At 45.0% G+C, this 18,073-nt stretch overlaps 1 protein-coding gene across 1 annotated transcript in view; it reads left to right on the top strand.

The window, feature by feature from the left end:
• Positions 1-11,695: 11,695 nt before the first annotated feature.
• The window catches only part of LOC147023629 (unconventional myosin-XVI-like), a 113,128-nt gene continuing 106,750 nt past the window's right edge, over positions 11,696-18,073 (top strand). The window contains exon 1 of the mRNA XM_085890350.1: positions 11,696-11,802. The gene's annotated coding sequence lies outside the window, so the exon portion shown is untranslated. The remainder of the gene's footprint in view (positions 11,803-18,073) is intronic.

Genomic DNA, 18,073 nt, shown 5'->3' with positions numbered 1-18,073 from the left:
CACTACTGTGTGACTGTTAAAAGGCACGAGTCGTGAAAAAGTCTGTATTGCGCAGTGCTCGATTATCACACTCACGTCCAAAGGCGAAGCGACGAACTACAGTCCAGCTGCGCACAACATAACTCAATACGTACGCGCATAGTCAGACTGTGTCAAAACACGCGATTCTTCTCCCCGATGCCATCCACAACAAGCCAATCACAACACGCACAACGAGACACAAAAAAGCGCGAGCACACACACAGACACGCAGGCACACGTGCAACAGTGACATCATTTTTTTTTCAAATTCAGCCCATAATGTCAGCTCAGAAACGCAAGCGAACCGACTTTACGCTGAAGGAGAAGAAGGAGATCATCGATGCCGCGAAGAAGGAGCCGAATCAGTCCAAGTTGGCCAGGGAGATTAGCAAGAAATGGGGCATCGAAGTTAAGAGAACCACCGTGAAGGGCATTCTCAGCAAGAAGGATGCAATCGAGGCTGCAATCAAAGCTGGATTTCCATCGAAGCGCATGAAGTTGACGCAGGCTCACGACCCGAAGCTTGATGAGGGAGTGCTCATGTGGCTGAAGCAATCAAGAGGACAGAATGTGCCTGTCAGCGGCGATCTGATCAAGGAGAAGGCGATGAAACTGGCCGAGCTGATGCACATCCCAGACTTCATGGCGAGCGACGGTTGGTTGGGCAATTTCAAGAAGCGCCACGGCATCACGTTCAAGACAGTGCAGGGCGAAGCTGGAGCGGTGGATTCGCAATCCCTTCTTGAGTGGCAACAACAGGTTCTCCGGCCCTTACTCGGGCAGTTCTCCACAGACGACGTCTTCACCCCAGACGAGACTGGACTCTTCTGGCAGCTGCTTCCGAACAAGACCATGGCTTTCAGGGGAGAGCGGTGTACTGGAGGAAAGAAAAGCAAGCAAAGGATCACTCTTCTGGTTGGGGCAAACATGAGCGGCAGCGAGAAGTTCCCTCTTCTGGTGATTGGCAATTCCAAGAAACCCCGTGCCTTCAAGAACAAAGAGATCCCAGTCAAGTACAAGGCGAACTCGAAGGCGTGGATGACGGCGGAGCTTTTCGAGGAGATGTTGCGTGCGTGGGACGGACGACTCGGCCAGCAGGGACGCAGAGTGCTGGTCTGTCTCGATAACTTCTCTGGCCACCCTCCCGAGCTTGAGCTGAACAACATCCAACTGGTCTTCTTCCCACCCAACACGACAGCCAATTCGCAACCAATGGATCAGGGAATCATAGAGAACCTCAAGCGCCACTACAAGAAGCTCCTGCTATGCCGCCGGCTTGAGACCATAGACGAGGGAAAGGAGTTCAAGTGCACGTTGCTCGACGCTCTACACGTTGCCCGGCGTGCTTGGGAGCAGGTCGGCAAGTCGACAATCAGGAACTGTTTCGCGAAGGCCAAGTTCATCGAAGAGGAGATCCAAACTGAGCCACAGGATGCGGAGCTGCCCGACATCTGGGAAGCTCTGCCTGCCAAGGAAAAGATGCACGAGAACGAGGAGATCGAGCTGTCTGACTTTCTCGAAGCCGACGAGCGCCTCGCGACTGGCGGGTATTTCACGCTGGAGGAGATTGCGGAGGAGATTCTGTGCAGTGAGGAGCCGGTGGAAAGCGAAGATGACGAGGTAACTGTCGAGGAGGAAATCGTTCCGTTCGAGGAAGCCCAGCGCGCTTGTAGCACCGTCCGGAAGTTCATGCAGCAGAGAAGCGGGAAGCCCGGTGTGATGCAAGCGTGCGATCGGCTAGACAACGAGATGCACGAGATCCGCCGAAAGAAGATGCGCCAGCCGATGATTCTTGAAAGCTTTGTGTGTCGTGAATTTCTCGCCATGCCATATGTTAGTGTGTGAACTCTGTTAGTGTGTGTATGTTCTCCGTTCGCTTAGCTTATACAACAGTCGTGCCTTTTACTTGCTGGAATAAATTTTGTCTAAAGATTAACTACAGATGGGTAACTTGAGAAAATAAGGCCGTTTTTACAAAATCTCGTTACTATGCCACTCTCGCTACTATGCCACTTTTGCTCGGTCCCGACGGGTGGCATAGTAACGAGCTTTGACTGTACCTGTTTGGATATATGTCAAGCATTTGATACAGCTTGACACCCATCTTTCACCCTAAACCCTCTGCCTATGGCATCCAAGATCACCTTCTCTCATGACTTACTAACTTATTACACTCTTATAGCCAACGTGTGGCTCTCTAATGGATCCTGTCATCTCCTGTCCCTGTCAAGGCTGGAGCGCCCCAAGGCAGAGTCTTGGGCCCAGTCCTATTCCGAATATTCATCAACGATTTTGCTGACTGTGAAATCCTCTTCATCTCCTTGCTGATGACTCCACCCTCTCCTGTAGCATCATCCTTCATCCTTCAGTTAAGCAATCAGCAGCCTCTTCCCTCTCTTCAGACCTTGATATAATCACGAGCTGGTTCAATACCTGTAATATGTTTTTCAATCCTGAAAAATCTTGCACACTCAATCTATCACTCTGAAAAGATGGCTAGTGAACACTCTCATCTACTTCTTTTGCTGACCTTTTGAAGTAGCTCAGGCACTCAAACTTTTGGTCCTCTCCATCAGCCTTGATCTTTCTTTGGGCAAATCACATAGGTAAGTTGGCCGACAAAGCAAGCAGCTTACTGGGTATCCTCCACTATGCAAAGTATTTCCTTGGCACATCTGATCTTTTATCGACTTACAAGGCCTTCATATACAGCTTAATGGAGTACGGCTCTCTCTTTTGGGCTGGTGCCCCACCCCGCACCTTGCTCAGCTTGATGACATTAAAATCAAGGCCTTCAAAATCATTGGAATCTTCTGCAATGAACACGATTCTCTGGGCCTATCACTTTCACATCTCAGATAGATCTGTGTGTGTCTATGTCTTCTACTGCCTCCTTTTCTGATTTTGCACCCTCTCAGTCTGGCCTTTCCATGCTTTATGCCCCCAGATTTCTGCAGTCTGGGTGTACATGGTCTGCTAGCAACCTCATTCTGGGAAACCCCCCAAAATCCAGAATCGCTACTCACCTCCACTCATTCGTTTCTCTTTTTTTTCACTGCCTTTGGAACCAACTTCTTCAGTCTCTTCAATTACATTCTTCCCTCCAAGGCTTCAAGACAGCTGTTCACCATCTCAGAACTCAGACCATTGCATCAATCATCTTTTCTCATGATATTTCCTTCCCCCCCCACCCATACTCATCATATTTTCTACCCTCATTAACCTTCCCCAAGTCCACCTCTTTCTAGGTTTCCAGGTTACTGAGTTTCCTCCCTCTCCATCACCTTTTTCTTGAATGCATAGTCAAGGCTCGTGGAAGAGCTAGAACACAAAACACATCAGGACACAACATAACAAAAGGAGCAACAGGAGAAGGGGGGAAACGCCAACAGCAGGGTAGAGGTAAAACCCTCCTTTTCATTTCTTTTTTTAATGCCATGAACAAACATTGGTACATCATTGGTGATGAAGGTTGTGGTCAAGTTTCAACTAAATTCTGTGTGTATTTTCAGAGGAAAAAGCAAATACCTATTTTGGGGGTTGAAACCTGGGCCCACTTTGACCCCCGGTAGACCTCCTTTAGAACCAGGTTTTCTTGATGCCATGAACAAACTTGAGTCGCAACATACCAAATATCATTTTAGCCAAGTTTGGTCACAACCTCATCAGCAGTTTCGGAGAAGAAGTTGCAAGTGTTTACGACGGACTGATGGACGGACGACATGCCATCCCATAAGCTCCCCGGAACTATGTTCCAGTTGAGCTAATAAGGTGGGTGTCTCTCAGCACTGGTTGTAGGTGTCTTTCGCAAAGAGTAGCCGAGTTATCGCCAGTAACCTGAACAAATTCCAACTTGCTGCCAATGGCAGCCGGTTCGTGAAAGACTTGAGCCAAATGCATTCCCCAAACAAGCCCAAAAGTAGATGGGAATAATTTATTATTGTTAAAGAAGTGGTAGTTTCCAAATGTTATATGAAGTCCAAATAATCATGATGTTTCAATTTTATACAGGTTATTGAAGGAATCACCTTGACCAACTTCTGGCCATGCCCACTTACATACAGTGAGCACACTTAACACTAGTCATCACAGGCTGCCAGTTGTTGTTTAAACCACTAGGTCTGTACAAATGACCAGATGCCAAGGTATTGATATTGAGGGACACGCAATGCTGGAATCAAATGTAACATATAAAGTTTAAATCCTTTTGCTGTATACAGTGTTTCATTGGGAAATGAAATGGACAGACTTGTTTGGTCTTGTGTGTCCAGACACAGCTGCCACCGCCAGCTCCCAGCGATGACCTATCCAGCCTGAGCGAGCTCACTGAGGCTGGACTTCTTTATGAGGTGCAAAAACGCTTTGGCAACGACCAGATATATGTGAGTCTTTTGCTTTCATTAAAAAAATAATGAATTTTACGGACCATTTCGATGCTTTTGTTATTGATACCTTTCTGTATTTTCAAGAAGGCATGAGAGATAAAAAGCATGTCAATCACTGAACTCCTTTTTTTGGTTCCGTACCTGCAGACGTATGTTGGGGACATTTTGTTGGCAGTGAACCCATTCAAAGAGCTGCAGATCTACAGTGCACAGGTAAGCTGGAATGTGTCCAATTTGGTGCCCCATCTCAAAAACTGCTTTGAGGGTCATTGTCTTCATAAAAAAGTCACCCGAGGAAGAGGGATCCATGTTTGCTCTTCACCATCACATGGGTGGAAATTGATCGTTTTAGTTGTGAATTGAAATGTGATGTGTACTGTCATGTGACTGTCTCATGAGTCTCTCTTAATCACTACCATCCCACTTTGCACTTCTTTATTCTCCTCCTGGCAGGTGTCTCGTTTATATGCAGAGGGAGAGGGCAGAAGGAGTCATCCATCTTTACCCCCGCATGTTTTTGCCTGTGCGGAAAGAGCGATTCAAGCAGCTCATCATGATCAGTCACCTCTTACCTTCATACTCAGGTCATTCCACCATGTAATGTATCATGCAGCTGCAGCACTGTGACACTGCTGTAGTGCGGTCAAGCGGTTACACTTTTCCCAGCTGTTCGTCTCCGAGCTGCTTTATTTCTGGTCTTGCTTTAGATCGCTCGATTCCTGTTCCTCCTTTCTGATGTTTGACTTTTTTTTTCTTTCTTTTTTAAAGTGGTGAGAGTGGTTCAGGGAAGACCACAGCCTGCAGACATATCCTCCAGCACCTGCTGACACGAGCTGAAGGATCAAGTGCAACTCATCTTGAATCCACCTTCAAGCATGTGCGTAAAGGGTTCGGTGGCGTAATGGTTCGAGTGTCTGCTCTGAGTCTGGGAGGTCGGCTGTTCGAACCCCGGCCCAGTCATACCAAAGACATTAAAAATGGTACATGCTGCTTCCTTGCTTGATGCTCAGCATTTGGAAAGGATAGAATACAGATAAACAACCTTAGGTTGGTAATAATAGCACAGGCTTTGATGGGCCGAATGGCCTCCTCCTGCGTCAAACTTCCCTGTAAGGGAACTCGTATGATGATCATCATCATCATCATGACAAATACCCATTTTCCTTATTCCTGTGGTGTTTAACCTTTAGAGCAACTTGAGGGGCCATTTATGTCTTCATATGTGGGATTGTTGAGCTTATTAAAGGGAATTTTGGGGAGGTCTTCTGCCAAGTTTTCCTGAAGTATATTCCCAAGACAACACATTAACATTTCAAAGTGAAACCTCGACCAGTGAGTTGGTGTTTTGGTCAAGTGGCGAAAGATTTTTTGTTTCTCCACTGACTGGTGTGTCCTTGATTCCAATGGCTGTTGACTCTCACCAACCCACACTTGGCAGTTGTGGTGAGTATGCCATTTCCATCGTACAACACAACTAGGTAACCAACTGGATCTGCCAAAAAGTCCCCAAAAACTGCTTGGAGAGTCATTGTCGTCTCGTCTGCATGGTTCGTTTTGAACTTGTTGATGCCCATGTAGTTGGAATGTGTTGCCATAGCAAGACCAATAAGAACAACTTGCATTGTGTTTTTGCTTATTCTTGAAAAAAAATTTTTTAAGAGAGGCGAGGGAGGGTTATCCTGCTTTGGCCTTGAAAATTACTTTGTGGTATATAATAAGATTGTATATATTTCATGGAAATAGCATTTTATTTCGCATGGGAAATCACTGTCATTTACTCGAGCAAGTTCTGACTTGTCAATTTTCCCACGTGATTCAACAACTTTTCCTGCAGAGCTACACTTCAAGTCTTGGAAATTGCCATGAGCACCCTGCCTGCCTGCCTCTTGTGCAAACAACTAGGAAAGTCACACATGCCCTTCGCCCCTACTCGCATCTCAACTGGGGTCTTTTGTTCAGCTGCAGTGCTGCCCAAACTAAGGGAGGGGATCAATGTGTGGGCAGTGGAGTGCGAGAGCCATTTGGCGAGGCACTTCTACTTGCTTCTTACCTTTGGGTTTTTATCCAACATGTTATATATGAAAAAAATAGCTTTCGTGGGTGGGCCCAGTCGAAGGGAAAAAAAATGTATGTTTGACTTTTTATTTATTGGATGTTACATTTTTGTTGGATTAGTTGCAGTTGGAATCTATTAATACAGAAATAGCAAAAAGTTAGTATTCCTTAAAAGACTTCATTTTGCATATTATGATAATATCATCGACAACAGACCTGGAAAATGAAGACTTGATTTTAATCCCCTTCGTGTGCAGCCTTTTTGGCTGCTGGCTGCGTTATTGGTTAGGGGCACAGCTATGCCGCTGATGTAGTGCCCCTATTACCAGTGCACTGGTGCTCATTTCACCAACCTCAGAGGGATGGCAGGCTGATTCAACCCCCTGGTGTTGATTCAGAAGCCAACAGGGCTCAAACCCAGGACACCAGGATCCAAAGCCACACCCTAACCACTAAGCCAACACCAGGCTTTTTCGGGTTAAAGTGGGATGGCATGATAAATCAGAGGTAGCATACTTGACTTTGAACTGCCTACTCTGGGCTTGATTCCCAGTCCAATGGTAAAGTGAGTTACTGCTGCTTGGCTGGCAGGGTATTGCTTCACAGTGTGTCGTATTTTGGGAGGGATATTATGCGACCTTTGTAATAGTCGTAGGTGTAGTAGTGGTAGTAATAGTAAGTTTTAGGAAAAGGCTAAACCCATAGTTATTCAGATTGACCTCAATAGCAAAACCAATAACAAACCAGAATTTATTTATTTACACAAGGGAATGGAAGGAAACGGGAAGGAGGAGAGCGAATATAGGTTGAGCTTGTTGATCTGGCCATTGAATTTCTGATTATTGGGGAAAGCAAAAGGAGACTTACGGTTCCAGAGTTTAGCAGTGTGAGAAAAGAAAAAAAAAAGTCACACATTTATTGCTTTTGCATGGCTCCAGCTTGACAGAGTAAGGATGGATAGTTGGAGCCATGTGAGTAGGACCACAAGTGCATCATGGGTGGAGAAACTGCAACTGTTTGCTGTGCAGAGCAATGGCCATCAAAATAAAAGAAGAGGGATAAAGAAGAAAGTGCTTTGTGGTCGGCCAGGGGGTAAAGGCAGTCAATAGGTGAGCTGTCTCGCACAAGCTGCACAGCTTTATTGTGTTGTGCTTGACCAACAATCCTGGAGCACAGATGGAGCAACTCCACTCCAAATATTGGCGCAATATTCATTGGGTGAATTTACCGGGCGTAGTGGCGTGCGCCTGTAATCCGGCTGCTCGGAGGCTTGGGTTGGAGGATCGCTTGAGGATGGGAGCTCTGTGCTGGGCCACGCTTTGAGAGGGTGTAGGGCAGCCCGGAATCATGGCGAAACCCAATCCTTATCCCTGTGTCGTAAGAGGCGACCAGGGTTGCGTCAGAAAGGGAATCCGGCGTAAAACCGATGTCAAATCAGTATGCGGATCATAACGGATGATCCGCTCTGGCGACCCCTAACGGGAGCAGTCAAAAGAAGAAGAAGATTCATTGGGTGAATTTGGGGTTTATTAAGGATCAGAAGTTGAGAAGAGGTAAATTACTTCAGCGATAAATAGAAATTCCACTTTCTGGGAAATCATCATGGCTATAGCTCTTATGTGCCTGTCTAATCCACTGTAGTATTTGCCTGTGGATAATAAAGATTCCATGGTACCTTTCAGCAAGAGTAGGCCATTCTGTGCCAGTCTTGTTTATTGGATGCTTTGGTACTCCTTCAAGGAGCTTGGAACTTATGACTCGATCTATACATTGCCATAGCTGTGAACCACCCCTGGACATCACAACTCTTTTGCTGGATACTTTAGATGAGGGCAGGAGTTGGGACTTTGGCCAGGCTGTCATACACAATGGCCTATCCAGCGAAAAACACCAAAACATCTACCAGTGAATGCCAGCAGATGGGATACCCAGATTCACATTCCTTCAAGTACAGCACACTAATTTCTGCAATGCCCTGAAAATTTATATTTGGTTTGAGAATCAAACCCAGACTCAGCAGATTAAAGGTGACTATGCATCATCTGCACTATCCTTCCAAGCCCATTTTGTGCCAGTGCTCTGGCTGAATTCTTGCCCTGACCTAGGGCTGCTTTGGCAGTGCAGGGAGACTTATAAAATTCTCAACAACCTACCCAACATCAGCTCTGGAAACGTTCACAACGGAGCTGTGGGTGCCTGAAAGAGAGGCATTGACCTGAGAGAACTCTAGGAGCAATTATTAAATCCATGTTGAGTATAAAAAGGTGGAATTGGATGGGACACCATTGAATCATTTGAAAGATTGCCTGTTTATTTAGCTAAACCTCTTTGTTGGGTTGGCAGGTGAACTGCATATTGAAGGTGTTCGGAGAAGTTCCGAACTCGACAAACTCCACAAGCAGCTGCTTTTCAGCCTTTTTGGAGCTCCTACTGCATCGCTCAGATTCAAAGGTCATCGGAGGTAAGTCCAAGCAGCTGTTGTACATTATGCGCTCGTTACAGAGGGAATGGTGGGGAGACACACTTTTAAAGATGTAATTTATTTTCCAGTGTAAAAAGTATGTGTTCTTCTGCACTGACATAAAATGTAAGAAACTGATCGTTTTTCATGAACCAAATTTATCGTCTTACTAGCGGGGTATGCTTGTACAATGTAAGCAATAACGAGCCGTGCTTCCCCATTGTCTTGAGTTGCTCACCTGCATGATTTTTTTTCTCCCATTTATTTATTTTCATTGATTTATGTTTTCATTTACGGATGCTTTCAGACGGTTCTGTGATTTTTCTCGGTCTATTGGTTTCGATGTCCTTCGTCCTGAGAAATTTCAGTTTTCTACGTCAGCCGGAAGGTACCAATCTTAAATATCAGTGAGTGAGTCGGTGAGCGGTTAGAATGAGCTTTATAGATTAGATTAGGAGAAAAGTCATTTTGAGTTCTTCACAAACCAAGGTGGAAATTTCTCAACAACAGGTTTGGTTTGTTTTCGCAAGTGGTCCGATATATATCTGAGGTTCTGGCGTGAATTTATTATACTCGTTTGGTGGAAAATACTTTTGTAGCAATGCATCTTTATAGCTTTGATTTACAGAAACCATTCTCAGTTTGGTTTCGTCTTCTTCCTGGTAATGTCCACTTCAACAGCCAGTTTTTATTTCATGTATATTACCATTTAATGTGCACACCGTGAAATCTTAGAAGCGGATTGCATTCAAGCGTGAGAACCATGGTGTTTGTCACATTTATTTATGAAAAATTATTTTTCAAGTTTCTGCAAAATTTACAGACCTATCAGTTTACCTCCGATCATCAGCAAGGTCATGGAATCTATCATCGCAGTTGATATGAAATCCTTTCTTTTCTCTAACGGCCTCATCTCAGATCGTTTTGGCACCCCGCCGCGCTTGCTCTCCAAACTCTCTGCCTATGGCATCCTAGGTCAACTCCACACATGACTTACTGACTTCCTCTACTCTCGAAGCCAATGTGTGCCACTCAACGGAATCCATTAATCTCCTCTTCCTGTCAAAGCTGGGCAGTGTTTTGACCCCCGTCCTATTCCTAATCTTCATCAACGATTTCTCTGACTCTGGAAATTCCTATTTTAGCTCTTTGCTGATGACTCCAGCTTCTGCCGTGACATCCCTCATCCTTTAAATAGGCAGGCAGAAACCTTCAGACCTTGATTGAACCACAAACTGGTCAAACACTTGGAAATGTCTTTTTTTACCTGACAAATCTCACACTCACTCTGTCTTTCCGAAAGGGATATCTGGTAAACCCCCCTACCTACTGTGTTAATAATCCTCTTGAGGAAGTTCAGCGTTTCAAACTCCTAGGTCTCAATATCAGCCATGATCTTTCTTGGGTAAACCACATTTCAAAGTTGGCATCCAAAGCCAGCCCCCAATTTGGCATCATCCATCATACAAAGTCCTTCCTTGGCGCACCAGATGTTTTATCCACCTCTAAGGCTTTCATCCACAGCTTGATGGAGTACTGCTTTCCCCTTTGGGTTGGCTCCCCTGCCTCACACCTTGGTCAGATTGACATCATGGAAACCAAGGTCTTCAAGATTATTGGAATCTCCCACGATGATGCTGAGTCTCAAGGCATATCATTTTCACATCAGACAGGTCGGTGATCTCTGTCATCTACTGCTCACTTGCTGGTCTTGCATCCTCTGCTCTTTCCGTGCCCCCCCCCCCCGTTTTCCCCCATGTTTCTGCAGGGCGTACACGGTCCAGCAGTAACTGCTTTCTGTTGAAACTACCTAAATCCAGAATCACTGGTCACCTCCACCCATTCATTCCTCTTTCATCCTGCCTGTGGAACCAACTTCCATATTCTTTTAAATCTCATTCATCCCTCCAGGTCTTCAAGCCAGCTGTTCACAACCATCTCAGTTAACCCCCCATCCAAAACTGTGATCTTTTCTGCCTCTGTTAACTTCTCCCCACCCATGCCCCCCAGCCCACCTCTTTCCAAGTTTCCAATTTTTCCTTTCTGAGAGTTTGCTTCTGTATCTATCTTGTCCACCCCATGCATCCTCTCCGACCCCTCTTTCTTCCCCACATCCCTTATTTGTCCAAGTCTCCCTCTATATTGCCTCTCAACCTTACAGTTGGTGTGCTTCCCTCTCTCTTTTTTATTGTTCCTTCTTGTTTTTTTTTTTGTTACCTACTGCTCTATTTGTTCGAGTATGTTCTCGCTCCTCCATGAGCCTCAACTTTGTATACAAAAAATAAATTTCTCTCAAGTATGGGTGAGTGTCGCAGTGTGCTAAAGTTGTAAAATTTTGACAAATAGTGGTTTCATTCATTCAATCATGTGCAGTAAATGGCTGCTCAACACATCATTCACCTCAGTGCAGCTGCACCGCTGATCGAGTGCACCCACTATGTTGGAGAGAGAATTTGGAATTTGGCCAGGACGCTGGCGCACAATGGCCTACTCTTACAAAAAAAAATCTCTTGCATCGTTAACATCCACCAGCAACCAATCGTAGCAGATGGGTCTTTGGCTTAACGTCCCATCCAATGGATGGCTCACGCCCTGCGTACAAAACACCAGGATAACGGTTTGTAGTTGGACCAGATATAGCTTGTACTACCACAGTATCATTACTATTTCACATCTGTGCGTTTAAAGAAGAAAATATTTTCTGCTTATCGTTGTCTGCTTGTTCACGATCAAGTTTTATGGTACTTTTACAGGACGATTGACCACTTACCTGCTGGAGAGATCCCGAGTGTTGGCCAGTGAAGGACAGCCAACATTTCCTATCTTTTCTCTACTGAGCGCCACTGAAGGATTGGAGAAATTGGACATGAGAAATCAAGGGTAGAAGGGGGTGAGGGGGGTGGGGGCAGGGGGCCTGGTGATGATGTTCCTTCCCTCTTTTAGTTTTATTTTTTAAACAATATTGACAAGTTCAAGTCGGGACAGATAAACACATAATTAAAATTAGAATTTGCCTTTACACTAATACTGTAAAGTTTCTTCTCAGCAGAATGCATCTGAGAATTTTACAAAAAAATTATGTTACTTGGAAAATGATGCAAAACATCGTTAAAAAGAGAGGTCTCCCTGTGCCTTGGGTGGAAAGTAAACTGGGACTTGTGGAACACTTTAGGATCCAAAGCAACATTTTGACATGTGATACACCATAATCATACCAAAAAAGCAGTACTTGCACATGGCAACTGGCAATTATAGTGGACTCTTGTTAAGAACAAATTCAGTTTGCAATCCCTTCATTTTTATGATTATTTCTCTTAACCACGATGAAACAATATTGGTTCACGAGTGACCACTTTATTCGTTGGGTGTGTGTCTGTGTGTCTGTGTGTCTGTGTGTCTGTGTGTCTGTGTGTCTGTGTGTCTGTGTGTCTGTGTGTCTGTGTGTCTGTGTGTCTGTGTGTCTGTGTGTCTGTGTGTCTGTGTGTCTGTGTGTCTGTGTGTCTGTGTGTCTGTCTGTCTGTGTGTCTGTCTGTCTGTGTGTCTGTCTGTCTGTGTGTCTGTCTGTCTGTGTGTCTGTCTGTCTGTGTGTCTGTCTGTCTGTGTGTCTGTCTGTCTGTGTGTCTGTCTGTCTGTGTGTCTGTCTGTCTGTGTGTCTGTCTGTCTGTGTGTCTGTCTGTCTGTGTGTCTGTCTGTCTGTGTGTCTGTCTGTCTGTGTGTCTGTCTGTCTGTGTGTCTGTCTGTCTGTGTGTCTGTCTGTCTGTGTGTCTGTCTGTCTGTGTGTCTGTCTGTCTGTGTGTCTGTCTGTCTGTCTGTCTGTCTGTCTGTGTGTCTGTCTGTCTGTCTGTCTGTCTGTCTGTCTGTGTGTCTGTCTGTCTGTCTGTCTGTCTGTCTGTCTGTCTGTCTGTCTGTGTGTCTGTCTGTCTGTCTGTCTGTGTGTCTGTCCGTGTCTCTGTCTGTGTCTCTGTCTGTGTCTCTGTCTGTGTCTCTGTCTGTGTCTCTGTCTGTGTCTCTGTGTGTCTGTGTGTCTGTCTGTGTCTCTGTCTGTGTGTCTGTGTGTCTGTGTGTCTGTCTGTGTCTCTGTCTGTGTCTCTGTCTGTGTCTCTGTCTGTGTCTCTGTCTGTGTGTCTGTCTGTGTGTCTCTGTCTGTGTGTCTCTGTCTGTGTGTCTCTGTCTGTGTGTCTCTGTCTGTGTGTCTCTGTCTGTGTGTCTCTGTCTGTGTGTCTCTGTCTGTGTGTCTCTGTCTGTGTGTCTCTGTCTGTCTGTCTGTCTGTCTGTGTGTCTGTCTGTCTGTGTGTCTCTGTCTGTGTGTCTCTGTCTGTGTGTCTCTGTCTGTCTGTCTGTCTGTCTGTCTGTCTGTCTGTCTGTCTGTCTGTCTGTCTGTCTGTCTGTCTGTCTGTCTGTCTGTCCGTCCCGAGTATAGCTCCGTGGGTTTTGATCCGATCCTGATAAAATTTGGGTGGGAGGTTTATAATCATGATCTCGTTTTGTTTTCCTGAGAATGGGCGTGCTGCGCCTATTATTGGCGGAGCCACGCCCAAAAAAGGTGTTTTTAGGGGGTAGCCAGTTTCAAGTTACATCTTCTCCGAGGGGGTTTGTCGAATCTGGCAGGGGTTTCGGTATTTGTTAGCCCAATGGCACCTGCATAGCCCCACGGAGCTCGATTTTTCATTTTTGTCCCAAGGTCAAGATCACAAGTTCACGAACTTAGAAAATGTCAAAAAAATCAATAAATTGGGCATCGAGCTCCTAGGGTTTTCAACTGTTTTGAATGAAAGTTGGTATGCCTGTAGTGCTCTTCGAGTACTCCAACTTTCAACATTTATGTTTTTCCCGATTCCCGCCAGTTTGCCCGTGGCGTCCCCTCGAAGGTCAAAAAATAAAAAAAAGGCGAACCATGTACATTGCTCGTGAACCATCGCCGTCTCCAGACTTGTTGATCTTAATTTTTTTTTAATGTTTTCACACTTTTACTGTATGAGGCTCAAGGATGAGCTTGTACATAAATGTCTTGCATTGCAAAGTAATAGTTAGAGTGTCAGCTCTGAGTCTGGGAGGTTGGTGGTTCGGACCCTGTCTGAGTCATCCCAAAGGCTTTAAAAATGATGCAAGCTGCTTTGTTGCTTGACTTGACACTCAGCATTTAAAAGGATAGAGTATGGACAAGCAACTATTGCACAGGCTTGATGGGCTGAATGGCCCCCTCCTGCATTGAAGAATCTTTTAGGGAGCTTATATTTATTTTTTGTATGCAGGACACGAACACACTCAACAGGTTATGCTTTGTGCTCTCGGCCCCCATGCAGAACATTGTGTTTCCTCGTGTTTCAACAATGAGTTAGAAACATAGGAAGAAGTGTACTTTGGAAACATTGGTTGTTTGGGGGAGACGCATTACCTCTTGATGTCCAGAATGCAGTGAAATTCACCAAAATTGACGATTTGTGTATGTAATAAATAGTTGACCACTTCCCAGCAAAATTTGAAAAGTACCATTCCCATCAAACCCTGCAATTGGTGATGTGTAACATTGCTGGAATTGGAATTTCGCTGGTAAGTACTGAATGCTACTCATCTTTTTGTTTTTTTCTGTATAAATACTCGTAGAACAGCAAGTATACTGAACAGACCAGGATGTAGAGATAGGGAGAAAGGGGGAGGGGGGGGATATATACCAACAGCAGAGTTGAAAGCCAAGATAGAGGGAGACTTGGACAAGCAATGGGGGCATGAGAGGATGCATAGGGTGGACAGAATGGATATAGAAGGAAACTCTTAGTCGGGAAAAACTGGAACTTAGGAAGGAGGAGGCATTTGGGTGGGGTTAATGAGGGAAGAAAAGATCATGGTTTTGGATTGGGGATGATAGATGGTGGTGAACATCTGTCTTGAAGACCTGGAGGGAAGGATGAGATTGAAGAGGATGTGAAAGTTGTTGTTGTTGTAGTATAGTCCCAGACAGTTCTCTTGGACAAGCTCACAGCACAGAGACAACCGATTGATCTCCCAGAGATACCCACATCCAGGATGGTGTACCCCCACCTTCACAAAGTCAGGACCATGAAAGAGTTAGAGAGAGAAGAGACAGACACAAGAGGGCAAGGGCCGGTCCATGTGGACTGATCAGCACTGACCATGACCGTGCTGCCCTGACTAATTTGGGCAGCAGGGAAGAATGGGGAAGATTTGGCCCCTGACTTACATTTGGGGTTACAACCACAAGGTTGCAAGAGGCATCCCCGATCGTTGTGGATGTGGAAGTTGATTCCACAGTTGGGAAAATAGAGGAGCAAATGAGTGGAGGTTGGAGGTGAGCAGTGATCCTGGATTTTTGTAGTTTCACCAGAAGGCAGTTGATTGTGGACTGTGTGCCCTGCAGAAACTTGGGGTCAGCACAGCAAGGCCAGAAAGGATGCGATAGAAGACAGAGAGACCACTGATCTGTCTGCGATGGTGAAGTGATAGGCCCATCAACTCAATTTCATTGATCTTGATGGCCTTGGTTTCCACGGTGTCAAGCTGAGCAAGATGTGAGGCAGGGGAGCCAGCCCAGAGGGAAGAGCAGTACTCCATCAAGCTGTGGATTAAGGCCTTGTCGGTGGATAGGAGTTCAGGTGCACCAAGGAAGGACTTTGCACGAAGGAGCATGCCAAGTCTACTCTTGACTTTTCAAGAGGATTGTTAGGAAATTAGATTGGGGTGGTGAGGGAAGACCGTCCTTTCGGAGAAAGATAGTGATAGTGAGAGTGTGAAATTTGTCAGGATTGAAAGACGTATTCCAAGTGTTTGACCAGTTTGTGATTTTTTTTTTTTTCAAGGTCTGCAGAGAGAGAAGAGGCTGCTACCTGCCTAACTAATGGAAGGGGATGTTGTGGCAGAGGGTGGAGTCATCAGTGAAGAGCTAAAGAGGATTTTTCAGCGTTAGAGAGATTGTTGATGAAGATTAGGAGTAAGACAGGGCCCAGAACACTGCTTTGGGACACCCCAGCCTCGACAGCGAGAGATCAGAGGATCCTGTTGAGAGCCACACGTTGGCTATGAGAATGGAGGTGTTCTTTGATGCCATAGGTAGAGAGTTTGGAGACCAGGGTGTGTGCCAGACTTTGTCAAAAGCTCGAGATATGTCTAGAAAGATGGCCGTGATGTCATCTGACATTTTGGGCCTCCATCCATTGTTTCAAGAGCAGAAGCAGCTTGTCAAAGGTCGGGTGACTAGGTTTGAATCCAAGCTGATGTTTAGAGATCAGGCCATTGGAGAAGAGGAAGGATTTGATGTCTAATGTGATGATGGATTCCATGACCTTGCTGATTATTGGAAGTATGCTGATCAGTCTGTAGTTTAGGGGATCGTTTTTTGGTCCTTGTTTTATGTATTATGGTGATGTTGGATGAGTTCCAAGCATATGGAAGAAGGCGTAGGGCAAATTATACAGTGAACAGAGGAGAAAGAGGATGTTCAAGAGCAGCAGCAGAGTTTTGGGGACAGATGAGGTGATACTGCCCGGTTCAGTTTCAGAATCAGTCGTTGGATGCAAGAAAATTCGATACCTTCTCAGGTTGTGAAGACACAGAGTCCAGGGTCAGTTGGGTGTGACATGGTAGGGAGGTTACAGTGAGTGAGGTATTGGAGACGCAATATTTGTGAGAAAACCAAAAACTGAGGCATTGAGGCATACAATAAACAAATCAATACAAGATATGGAATTTGAACTCGGGACTCGGCAACACATTTTAGGTGCTCAGATGGGGACGCCAAACAGGCCAACTGATAACGTTGCAATATTATATCAATTTGAACTGGGATTCATGCCTTAATTTTGTGACAATATGGTGTATATTAGTGCTGTACTTATATTATGCAATGTTATTACTTATGCTGGCCATATTTCAGGACTACTTGTCGATAGTGTGCGAGGGGGTGTCTTCGTTTCAAATCGGGGCTTATATTTTGTTGTGCTTGTTCGGGCATTAATTTGGGAATTTGGCCAAGGTGCTCATGACAATTACCTGTTCTTTTTGCCGAAGACACTGGGATTTTAATGTCCACCAGCAATCATTGCCTGCAGATGGGGACCCCAGCATAGGATGACATTTGATAAACAGTGCACTTTTTGATACACCACCTTGCCTCCTACGCAACACTTCCAACAGTTTAATAGTCTGTTTGAGAATGTAACCCAGATGAGACCGCAATTTCGGAGGCCTGACAAAACTTGGTATTTTCACTCCGGCGTGGTTGAAGCTCGAGAAGGTTAATTTACTTGTCAGTCAGTCCGGATAGATTCAATAAGTCCATGAAATTCATTTCAAGCTGTTATTCTATACGGAGTAAGAGGTCAGTAAGTAATGCATAATGTTTGCTGCTTTAACATGTTTGAGTTGACGGCTTGGGAACAATAATTAATCCCGTGGTATGAGAATAATGCAACTTTGTGCTGTGGTTCTGATTTGATTGGGCTTAATTTGCTTGAGAGAATGCATCTCCTTTTTCTAATCACGATAGATTTTGTGAACTGAATACAAAACAACGTGAAACTTTTGAATGAAACAAAATTTGCTTGCAGATAATGTCATTGTATTTCATTGTGTGTATGTATGTATATATATATATTTTTTTTCACTGAAACTTTGTGTATTTGTTTGTAATCTCATTTCACATCTCTTTACATCTTTCTCGTGAACACAAAGGGTGAAATTAAATGTTGTATAACTTAAGTTTTTAAATATATCGTCGTAGCTGAAAAGCACAATGGTGAGGGTGTCCGCTCTGAGTGTGGAACTCTTCTGTTCCATCCTGACCCATCCCAAAGCCTAAAAATGATAGTGCCATTTACTCAATTGGCTCTCAGCATTTAGATGATAGAGCATGGACAAACCTCATTGGTTGGCATTCATGGGGTGGGTGCTGTGGGTTGGGGAGAAGGACTCGGGGAGGACATTTGTCCACCATTTCCTGGCTGAGGAGAAAATTAACGTCATAATGATAGCCTTCACGTCATCACGTGAAGTTTCCTCACTTCCTCCAACTTCAGTGGTTAAAGAGTCAAGTCCGGTGTACTGTCACGTGCGTGCGTGATTGGTGTTTCAGCATCTCCATGAGCTGTTAGACCCTGTAGAAAAAAAAATTCTTGCAATATTTGGTCATAGAGCATGT

Source organism: Eptatretus burgeri, chromosome 7 (assembly GCF_056783735.1).
Source record: "Eptatretus burgeri isolate ZD-2024b chromosome 7, Ebu_testis_v1, whole genome shotgun sequence".
Taxonomy (NCBI): Eukaryota; Metazoa; Chordata; class Myxini; order Myxiniformes; family Myxinidae; genus Eptatretus; species Eptatretus burgeri.
The sequence above is the reverse complement of the archived record's forward strand: the minus strand, read 5'-3'. Positions and strand labels throughout refer to the sequence as shown.